At 42.1% G+C, this 11,882-nt stretch overlaps 1 protein-coding gene across 1 annotated transcript in view; it reads left to right on the top strand.

Annotated features, from left to right (window-relative positions):
• The first annotated feature begins 4,316 nt into the window (after window positions 1–4,316).
• The window catches only part of il34 (interleukin 34), a 71,780-nt gene continuing 64,214 nt past the window's right edge, over window positions 4,317–11,882 (top strand). Inside the window, exon 1 of the mRNA XM_060837837.1 lies at window positions 4,317–4,524. The gene's annotated coding sequence lies outside the window, so the exon portion shown is untranslated. The remainder of the gene's footprint in view (window positions 4,525–11,882) is intronic.

The raw sequence follows: 11,882 nt of genomic DNA, 5'->3' as shown, positions 1-11,882 counted from the left end.
ATATTGGAGAAGTCAGGAATATTCACTTTAGAGAAAAGTAGGTTGAGAGAAAGGTTTTAATAGATATGTTCAAAATCATGTAGAATCTTAAAGATTAAGTTATAAGAAATTCTTCCCATTAGTAGAAGAGCCAAGAACCAGAGGATGCTAGTTAAAGGTGACTGGCAAACGAACCAAAAGTGACATGCGGGATTTTTTTTTTAAACTCAGCAAATGGTAGCATCTGTTGTGCACTTCCTGAGTTATGATGGTTCAAATGGGATTTGGTCAGATGTCCAAAGAGGAACAATTTGTGACTACAAGGAAGGGCAGTGGAACGGAACTAGTTGAATTACTGTTTCAGAGAATCAGTACAGACATGACAGACTCAGTGACCCTTTGTTTGCCCTTTAGCCATTCTATTATAGTATTATATACCAGCATAGTTCTGAAGAAGTGCTATCCTACCAGAGGTATTAAACGTCTACCAATTATTTCCAAATATTGACTGGGAATACTATAGTTCAAGTACTTCAGATGGGTCAGTTTTTGTCCAACGTGTGCAGGAGGGTTTCCTGACACAGTATGTAGACAAGCTGATCTGGGACGAGGCCACATTAGATTTGGTACTGAGTAATGAACCAGGTGTTAGATTTGGAGGTACTTTGGTGATAGTGACCACAATTCAGTTATGTTTACTTTAGTGATGGAAAGGGATAGGTATATACTGTGGGGCAAAAGTTATAGTTGGGGGGAAAGGCAATTACGATGCAATTAGGCAAGATTTAGGATGTCTAGGATGGGGAAGGAAACTGCAGGGGATGGGCACAATTGAAAGTGGAGCTCATTCGAGGAACAGTTACTGTTGGTCCTTGATGAGTATGTATCTGTCAGGCAGGGAGGCAGTTGTCGAGCATGAGAGCCATAGTTTACTAAGGAAATTGAATCTCTTGTCAAGGGGAAGAAGAAGGCTTATGTTAGGATGAGATGTGATGGCTCAGTAAGGGCACTTGAGAATTACAAGTTAGCCAGGAAAGACCTAAGAAGAGCCAGGAGGGGACATGAGAAGTAGTTGGCAGATAGGATCAAGGAAAACCCTAAGGCTTTCCATAGGTATATTAGGAATAAAATAAACTAGAGTAAGATTAAGGCCAATCAAGCATAGTAGTGGGAAGTTGTGTGTCGAGTCAGAGGAGATGGGGAAGTACTAAATGAATACTTTTCGTCAGTATTCACACTAGAAAAAGACAATGTTATGGAGAAGAATACTGAGATACACGATACTCGACTAAATAGGATTGAGGTGCATAAGGAGAAGGTGTTAGAAATTCTGGAAAGTGTGAAAATAGATAAATCCCTTGGGCTGGATGAGATTTATCCTAGGATACTCTGGGAAGCCAGGGAGGAGATTGCCAAGCCTTTAGCTTTGATCTTTATGTCGTCATTGTCTACAGAAATAGTGCCAGAAGACTGGAGGATAGCAAATGTTGTTCACTTGTTCAAGAAGGGGAGCAGAGAAATTATACACCTGTGAGCCCTACTTCGGTTGTGGGGGTAAAATTTTGAAAAGGATTATAAGAGATAGGATTTATAATCATCTAGAAATGAATAGGTTGATTAGGGATAGTCAACATGATTTTGCGTCACAAACCTTACTGAGTTCTTTGAGGAGGTGACCAATCAAGTGGATGAGGATAAAACAGTTGCTGTGGTTTCTATGGATTTCAGTAAGGCATTTGATAAGGTTCCTCATACTGGGCTATTGCACAAGGTACGGAGGCATTTGATTGAGGGTGATTTAGCGGTTTGGATCAGAAATTGGCTAGCCGAAAGAAGACAGAGGGTGGTGGTTGATGGAAGATATTCATCCTGGAGTTCAGTTACTAGTGGGGTACTAATTTTAGGTCCACTGTTATTTGTCATTTTTATAAATGACCTGGATGAGGGCATAGAAGGATGGGTTAGTAAATTTGCGGATGACACTAAGGTTGGTAGAGTTGTGGATAGTGACGAAGGATGTTGTTGGTTACAAAGAAACATAGATAAACCGCAGAGCTGGGCTGAGAGGTGGCAAATGGAGTTTAATGTGGAAAAATGTTAGGGGATTCACTTTGGAAGGAGTAACAGGAATGTAAAGTACTGGGCGAACGGTAAGATTCTTGGTAGTGTAGATGAGCAGACAGATCTCGGTGTCCAGGTACACAGATCCTTGGAAGTTGCCATCCAGGTTGATAGGGTTGTTAAGAAGGCATACAGTGTGTTAGCTTTTATTAGTTGAGGGATTGAGTTTCAGGCCGTGAGATCATGCTGCAGCTGTAAAAAACTTTGGTGTAGCCACTTTTGGAGTATTGCGTACAGTTTTGGTCACCATTATAGGGAGGATGTAGAAGCTTTGGAAAGGGTTAAGAGGTGATTTATTAGGATGTTGCCTTGTATGAGGGAAGGTCTTACAAGGAAAGGCTGAGGGGCCTCAGGCTGTTTTCATTAGAGAGAAGGTTGAAAGGTGATTTAATTGAGACATATAAGATAAGGTGGACAGTGACAGCCCTTTTCCTCGGATGGCGATGGCTAGCATGAGGGGACATAGTTTTCAATTGACGGGTGATAGATATAGGACAGATGTCAGAGGTAGTTCCTTTATTCAGAGAGTAGTAGGGGAATGGAACACATTGTAGACTCACTGACATTAAATGGTCATTGGATAGGCACATGGATGAGAATGGAATAGTGCCGATTCGATGGGCTTCAGATTGATTAGATTAGATTAGATTAGACTTACAGTGTGGAAACAGGCCCTTCGGCCCAACAAGTCCACACCGACCCGCCGAAGCGCAACCCACCCATACCCCTACATATACCCCTTACCTAACACTACGGGCAATTTAGCACGGCCAATTCACCTGACCCGCACATCTTTGGACTGTGGGAGGAAACCGGAGCACCCGGAGGAAACCCACGCAGACACGGGGAGAATGTGCAAACTCCACACAGTCAGTCGCCTGAGGCGGGAATTGAACCCAGGTCCCTGGCGCTGTGAGGCAGCAGTGCTAACCACTGTGCCACCGTGCCAAACCACTGTGCCACCGTGCCAACCACTGTGCCACCGTGCCAACCACTGTGCCACCGTGCCCGTTGGTTCCGTAGGTCAACACAACAGTGAGGGGTGAAGGGCTTGTACTGCGCTGTAATGTTCTATGTTCTATAAACTGAGGGCCCTTGAGGGAGTTACAAGATCCCATGGCACTATCTGAAGAAAAGCAAGGAACTTCTCCCTAATGTCCTGGTCAACTCAGCCATCAAAAAAAGAATATATTATCTGTCATTACCTCATTGCTGTTGATGGGAGCTTGCTGTACACAGACTGACTCTTACAACAATGGCAAGAATTCAAAAGTACCGCATTAGTCAGCATACCATTTTGGAAGATCCTAAGGTTGTGAAAGTTTCTTTTACAGAGACACATGCTTAATTTTTGGAGTTAAAAATCACACAACACCAGGTTATAGTCCAACAGGTTTAATTGGAAGCACTAGCTTTTGGAGCGACGCTCCTTCATCAGGTGATTGACCTGATTAATCACCTGATGAAGGAGCGTCGCTTCGATAGCTAGTGCTTCCAATTAAACCTGTTGGACTATAACCTGGTGTTGTGTGATTGAGGGCGGCACGGTGGCACAGTGGTTAGCACTGCTGCCTCACAGCGCCTGTAGACCCGGGTTCAATTCCCGACTCAGGCGACTGACTGTGTGGAGTTTGCACGTTCTCCCCGTGTCTGCGTGGGTTTCCTCCGGGTGCTCCAGTTTCCTCCCACAGTCCAAAGATTTGCGGGTCAGGTGAATTGGCCAAGCTAAATTCCCCGTAGTGTTAGGTAAGGGGTAAATGTAGGGGTATGGGTGGGTTGCGCTTCGGCGGGTCGGTGTGGACTTGTTGGGCCGAAGGGCCTGTTTCCATACTGTAAGTCTAATCTAATCTAATCTATACCCTGGACTATAACCTGGTGTTGTGTGACTTTTAACTTTGTACACCCCAGTCCAACACCGGCATCTCCAAATCACTAATTTTTGGAATGAGGGAGAAGGATAACCTGAGGAAGAAGTAGACCTGACAGTCCGGCTTCCAAATTGGCAGCATCTTCTTCCCACAAAGACGACATTGGCTGGAAGGGGCACAACTCAACGCAAGGACAGTGAGGTCTCGGGGCTCTGGACTACAATTCCCGGCGTCCCGTGCGGCAGCGCATGCCCAGTAGCCCCGGGGATGGTATGAGTGGAATGCACGTGACCAGGAGAGCAGTGAGCGTCGTAACCTGTCACTCCAGCAGAGCAGACCAGATAAAAAGTGACGGCTCCAGGAGCAAGAGCGCTGTCCAGTAATCTCTGCAGCTTAAAACAGCTTGCAAAGTCATGCAGGCACGCTGTGCACCGGAGTTGCAAAATTGAAGTCTGGTAAACATTCTTTTTCAAAGTCAACAAGTTATTTGAACGAAAGAATAAGGACAGCATCGTTGGATGGAGCACTTTTTTGAAATGGTTCGCAACCTGATTAGGTATAATCGCACAGTACTGCGTGATTCTTTTGTTTTTATTTATGCAGTCGGGACTTCTAAGTTGCATGTCAGAGCAATATCAAACCAGAAAGAAAACAGGGCTTTTTCAGGATAACTTAAAAAAAAGTACTCTCGTCTCCTATTTATTATGGGTGTCTGTGCAGTTTAAAAAGACACCACCTGAAAGACTTTGGAAAATATTGTTCCAAAGAGTTTTGGATTTCCATTTTATCTTTGAAACCTAATTCAACCATTGCGTTACTGTTATTTCCAAATCAGAAATTTCTACTTAAAAAGAAATAAAATGCGCTGTTACTTTTTTGCATCAAGTTGGTTCCAGCGAGATAATTAAAAATTCTGGAACATGGAATGACGGAATATGTGAAAGAGAGTCAGTGGTTCCTCAGCAGAATTGGAAAGTTTGATATATTGTTACAGGATCGTTGTTACTGATTTTTCTCAGCCCTATCTGGTTCTGAGGTGCGTGTTTCAAATCACATAATTGTAGTGACTTGGCATTTTAACTCAAAGTGATGATACAGGTTTACCTACATTAAACTTCCGCAGCGTGGCGGTGTCGTGCCTCAGGCGAGGACAGAGCGGATAGTGTACAGTACTAGAGCAGCTATCCCCACCTCAAAGAGCGGGGCAATCAGTTTACTGTACTTAGTTAGCCCTTCCCCAGATGCTGCCAAGCTAGACAAAACCACTGCCATTTCACAATCCCCTTATGGATACCAAAGCTGAGAAATGCCTTTTTTTCCATCTGACTTTGCCTATATATTTTGGATCAATACAATAAATTGACTGTTTACTGCTTGGCGTGTGGTGAGTCTATAACTATATCAAAACACAATATTGAAGACAGAAGATAATCCAAGCATGTTCTAGATTTTTGAAAAATGCCATATTTTAACTCTTTTTTTACAGCAAGGCAACAACATGTTCAGTTAGGATGTATTGAAAATTGATGTTTGTTAAGTAACTTTTTTCCCCGAAAGGTAGTTTGCTTCGTGGTAACTTTGGCTCAAGAGTGGCACTCTTGACAGCTGAGTTTCACTCTTGACAGTTGTGGGTTTCAACGCAACTTTTACAGACAGGAAGCTGCCCAAATTTATCCTTGAATTGAGGCAATTCAGACAGATTGTCCAGTCATTTATTTCTTTGCTGATTGTAAAGTTTGGCTGTGTGCAAATTGGCTCTCATGTTTCCTAATAGCAAATAGTTAGCACTTCATTAGTGAATTGGCTAGGACACAAGAGGCATGGTGGTTCAGCGGACTCCTATAGTCCAAAGGTGTGCAGATTAGGTGGATTAGCCATGCTAAATTGACCATAGTGACCAGGGATGAGCAGGTTAGGTGGGTTAGCCATGGAAAGTGTGGAGTTACAGTGACTGGGTAGGTCTGGGTGGAGTGTTATTTGGAGGAGTGGTGTGGTCTTAAAGGGCTGGATGGCTTGCTTCAGTGGTGTAGGGATTCTATTCTATGCTATAACCTCTAAAAGCTGCTAGAACAGTTCTACCACATTCCATTTATTTCAACAAAGGGGATATTTTCATAATTAAATTCAACTGAGAATTCTTTAAATAGATACTTTTGTAACAATTGCAAGATATTTATAAATGTGATTTGTTCATAATTTCCATGTAATATGCTTAAACAGTCAGCATTCAATAATACATTTCATTCTGGGGTATGCTTTTGAAGTTTAATCCAGAACTAAATTGCAAATGTTGCAATCTTGTTCAAAATTCTTATAAAGATAAGCCCAGAAATCATAAGGGGTAGCAAATTTAAAACCGAGCTGAGAAGAAACTATTTCTGCCAAAGCTTTGTCAATCTGTGGAATTTGCTACCCCAAAGTGGATGCTGGGATAGTGAGTAATTTCAAAGAGGAGTTTGACAGATTTTTAATTGGTAATGGGTTGAAGGGATACGGGGAGAAGGCAGGAAAATGAGGGTGAGGAGCATATCAGCCATGATGGAATGGCAGAGCAGACTTGATGGACCGAATGACCTAATTCTGCTCCGTTATCTTAAGAACTTTTATAATCAATTATAAGCCATTAGTTTAACTCTGGTGGTGAGAAGGGACAAATTTAGAGAAGTGTAACATGGATTCGTTCAAATTGTGTTTAACCAACTTAACTGAGGTTTTTGAAGAGATAAGAAGGGTTGATGAGGGTTATGTGCTTGATGTGGTGTATATGGACTTCCAAAGGGGTTTGCTGAAGTGCTACATAATCAGCTTGTTTGAAAAATTAAAGTCCCTTAAATAAATAGCAAACATGGGTTATGAAGTTGTCTAAGTGACAGGAATTAGGTAGCAGTGGTGACAACTTGTTTTGGGACTGGAGTCAGGTTTATAATGGGATTCATAGTCGGTACTAAGTCCCCAGATTTAGGATTCTTTCTTGATCTACATTAATGACACAGATTTTAGTGAATCTGGACATTTGCAAAATTTTACAAGTGAGACTAAACTTGGCAGATTGTGATCGATGCAGAGGATTGACTTCGAGACTATCGATAAGCTGGAGGAATGGGCAAACAAATGGCAGATGAAATCTAACACCGTAAATATGAAGTTATATAAAGATAAATCACAACATGAAATAACAGGTATAATTTTGAGGGCTGTAGAGAATCATCCCCCTAGTCGTCCTATGATCTTATACCCCTTACCAATGATAATGTAAATTAGTCACATTAACCATTTACAATAGTATCTTGGGGTTGTGTATGGATGGAAATGTGGCTTTTGTGATGCAGTGGTCGTGTCCATATCACTTGGCCAAGAGGCTGCTATTCAAGTCCCATTCGCTCCAAAGCTGTGTAATAACATCTCTGAAGAGATTAATTATACAATAGCTACAATCTCAGCAGGTGCCATCCATTTACGTTGAACAGTTTCTGTTTGTAAAAGCTGAATTATGCCTGTTCATAAATTGTGATGAAATGTTTAACATTATTTTTCAACGGTCATCTTTTAATCAAATTAAACCTATTTAATTTCCCAATATCCTCTAACAACCTCACGTCTTTGCCAACTTCATACATTCTTAATTAATTATGTTTGAATTTCAGACTGTAGTTTTGGATTTATATCACTCTTACACCAAAATCCACAATGTCATAATTACTCTTCCTCAGAGGATCCTTTTCTACAAGATTATTAACAGACCTATCTCATTGCACATGTTCTAAATTGCTGCAGTTGATTCCACAATACATTGCAGCAAACAGTCGAAGATGCAAACTATGAACTGGTGCTTCGAGGTTCATTTATCAATTTTATTTTTGTCCAGACTATAAGAAGGTAAATTTTCTCCACAGTTACTTCAGTTTAATACATGTCCCTCTAAATATCTAGTGTTAAACTGTCTAATAGTATCAGCGGCAAAAAAAAACTTATCTCAAGCGTCGGGACCCTCCATTTTTGTTTTAACAGCAGCAATAGTGGGAACAATGACCGGTAGCTGACAGGAAGGTGAGTCATTGCTTTAAAAACTTATGTTGTGAATAGGCGGAGCGCACGCTGAGCAGGAGCAGAGATGGGACTGCTGAGTAGGTGAAGTAATATATTTGGGTAGTTGTTACCCGAAACACTACTTAGGTAGTGTCTCCCATCCATCCTCTCCCTGTAACCAAAAAAAGTCCTGTGCACTGGATTAATAAAGTAACTAGTTTTTCTTTTTTTTTCTATAGTCTCTTTGGGAATTTAGAATAGTGGGAATGGTGGTTAGAGCAGTTGAATGTTCCTCCTGCAGAATGTGGGAAGTGCCCCTGTTGACTGCATCTGTGGGAAATGCATCCAGTTCTACTTCCTCAAAAACCACGTTAGGGAACGGGATCTGGAATTGGATGAACTTTGGATTATTCGGGACGTTGAGGGAGTTATTCAGAGGAGTTACAGGGAGGTAGTCACACCTCAGGTACAAGGAAAGGTGCATTACAGTCAGGCAACGGAAAGGGAACCAGCAGGCAGTGCAGGGAGCCCTGTGGCCATTCTCCTCAATAACAACTATATTATTTTGGATACTGTTGGAGGGGACGACTAATCACGGGTAAGCCATGGGTATAGGTCTCTGGCACGGAGTCTGTCCTTGTTGCTCAGAAGGGAAGGGGGGAGATGAGCAGAGCATTCGTCACTGGGGACTCCATAGTTAGAGGGACAGATAGGAGGTTCTGTGGGAACAAGAGATACACTTGGTTGGTGTGTTGCCTCCCAGATGCTAGGGTTCGTGATGTTTTGGATTGTGTTTTCGGATCCTTGAGGGAGAGGGGGAGTGCAGTGCCAAGTTGTGATCCACATTGGCACTAACGACATAGGTAGGAAAAGGGATAGGGATTTAAGGCAGAGATTCAGGGAGCTAGGGTGGAACTTTAGTACAGAATAAACAGTTGTTATCTCTTGTTTGTTGCCATGTGCTAGTGAGGTGAGGATTAGGGGGAGAGAGGGGAGTTGAACATGTGGCTACAGGGATGGTGCAAGAGGGAGGGTTTTGGATACCTAAATAATTGGGGGCTCATTCTGGATTAGGTTGGACATCTACAAACAGGATGCTCTACATCTGAACCAGAGTGGCACCAATATCCTGGGGGGAGAAATTTACTAATGCTCTTTGGGAGGGTTTAAACTGATTCAGCAGGGGGGAGGGAACCTAAATTGTAGTTCCAGTGTCTGGAACATTGAGTAGTGAGTTCAGAAATGAGATTTCAAGGTTGCAAGATTTCATTGGCAAGCAGGAGATGGTTTGAAGTGTGTCTACTTCAACGCCAGTAGCATCTGGCAAAAGGTGGGTGAACTTGCAGCACGGGTTGGTATCTGGGACTTTGATAGTGTGGCCATTTTGGAGACATGGATAGAGTAGGGACAGAAATGTTTGTTGCAGGTTCCACAATTTAGATGTTTCAGTAAGAACAGAGAGAGATGGTAAAAGAGGGGGAGGTGTGGCCTTATTAGTAAGGACAGTATTACAGTGGAAGAAAGGACGTTTTGAGGACTTGTCTACTGAGGTAACATGGGCTGAGGTTAGAAACAGGAAAGGAGAGGTCACCCTGTTGAATTTAGTACTTGGTAATGAACCTGGCCAAGTTAAGATTTGGAAGTAGGTGAGCACTTTGGTGAAAGTGACCACAATTCGATTATGTTTACTTTAGTGATGGAAAGATATATACCTCAGGGCAAGAGTTATAGCTGGGGGAAAGGCAATTATTATGCGATTAGGCAAGATTTAGAATGCAGAGAATGCGGAAGGAAACTGCAAGGGATGTGGAACACGACTGGTCACAATTCTCCATTTGAGAAACTCCCTTCCACTACTACTCTCTAGTCCAGCCAGTTTTCTATCCATCTAGCTAGAACACCCTGGACCCCATGTGACTTCACTTTCCCCATCAGCCTACCATGGCGAACCTTATCAAACACTTCACTGAAGTCCATGTACATGAGATCTACAGTTCTTCCCTCATCAATCAACTTTGTCGCTTCCTCAGAATTCTAGTAACTTGGTAAGACATGACCTTCCCTGCACAAAACCATGCTGTCAATCACTGATAAGCCCATTTTCTTCCAAATGTAAATAGGTCCTATCCCTCGATATCTAAGTCATTTCTTCATAAATTAATTCCTCTGAGCAACCTACACTTATACAACATCATTACAGAAGACAAGTTGCTAGAGGTCTTAAAACTCATTTAAGGTAGATAAATCACTTGGGCCTGATCAAGTGTATCCCAGAACATTGTGGAAGCTAAGGAAGACATTGCAGGGCTCCCTGCAGAGATATTTGTATCATCTATAGCCACAAGGGAGGTGCTAGAAGACTTCAGGGTTGCTAATGCTGTGCCATTGTTTAAGAAATACTACAAGGAAAAGCCAAGGAGCTACAGACTGCTGAGTCTGATTAGTGGTGGTCCAGCTGTTGGAGGGGATTCTGAAAGATAGGATTTACATGCATTTGGAAAGGCAAGGGCTCATTAGGGATAGTCAGCATGGTTTTGTGCATGGGAAATCTTGTTTCTCAAATTTGATTTGAGTTTTCTGCGGGGTTACCAAGAATGAAAGCAGAGTGGTAGATATTGTCTACGTAGACTTTAGCGTAGCCTTTGACAAGGTTCCACATGGTAGACTGGCTAGCAAAGTTAGATCACATGGTATCCAGGAAAAGATAGCCAATTGGATACAAAATTGACTCAATGATTGAAGACAGTAGGTGATGGTAAAGGGTTAGCATTTGGACTGGCAGTCTGTTGCAAGGATTGGTTCTGGGTCCACTGTTATTTGTCATTAATATCATGATTTCAATGTGAATATAGGAGGTATGGTTTGTAAGTTTGCAAATGACACCAAAATTGGTGATATAGTGGATTGTGAAGACAATTATCTAAAGAGTACAGTGAGATATTGATCAGATGAGCTAGTGGGCTGAGGAATGCCAGTTTAATTTAGGTAAATGCAAGGTGTTACATTTTAAAAAGGCAAACCAGGGTAAGAATTACACCATTAATGGTAGGGCCCTAGGGAGTGTTGCTGAACTGAGGGACCGAGGGGTTCAGGTCCATAGTCCCTTGAAAGTGGCTTTTCAGATAGACAGACAGAATGATGAAGAATGTATTTGGCATGCTTGCCTACATTAGTCACAGCACTGAGCACAGGAGTCGGGACTTCATTTTGCGCTGTAAAAGGCATTGGTGAAGCCACTCTTAGAATATTGCAAACAATTCTGGTTGCCATCCTATTGGAAGGATGTTATTAAACTAGAAAGCATACAGAAAACATTTACAAGGATGTTGCTGGGACTGGACAGTTTGAGGTAAAAGGAGAGGCTAGATAAGCTGGGACTTCTTTCCCATGAAGCATCAGAGGCTGAGGGATGACCTTGGAAAGATTTATAAAGTCATGAGGGATATGGATAAGGTGAGGGAGGGGGAGTCCAAAACTAGAAGGCATAGGTTTAAGGTAAGTGGGAAAAGATTTTAAAAGGGACCTGAGGGGCAACTTCTTCAGAGGATGGAAAAATCATTTGGGCAGGTTCATGAATAGGAAAGGTTTAGAGGGATAGGGGCCAAATGCAGGCAAATGGGACTAGTTCAGTTTAGGATACCCATTTCCATGATGTGTGACTCTACAGCTCATTCTTTTAATTAATTTTTTTATTGAAAGCCCTCTTCATAGCCCATGTTATTCAACTTGCCAGAACACTGATCCTAAACTAGTTTAAGTGCAGCAATAGCTCCCTCTTTTCCTAGTAATATTTTCCATGAATTGAAACCCTTTCCTCCTTCATTAAAGCCCATATTGACATCTCTGATCTTATTTATCCGGTGCTATTTGCACATGATTTACTTAGTA

The sequence above is a fragment of the Hemiscyllium ocellatum genome, chromosome 17 (assembly GCF_020745735.1).
Source record: "Hemiscyllium ocellatum isolate sHemOce1 chromosome 17, sHemOce1.pat.X.cur, whole genome shotgun sequence".
Lineage (NCBI taxonomy): Eukaryota > Metazoa > Chordata > Chondrichthyes > Orectolobiformes > Hemiscylliidae > Hemiscyllium > Hemiscyllium ocellatum.
Note: the sequence above shows the minus strand (reverse complement) of the source record. Positions and strands in the feature narration are given on the sequence as shown.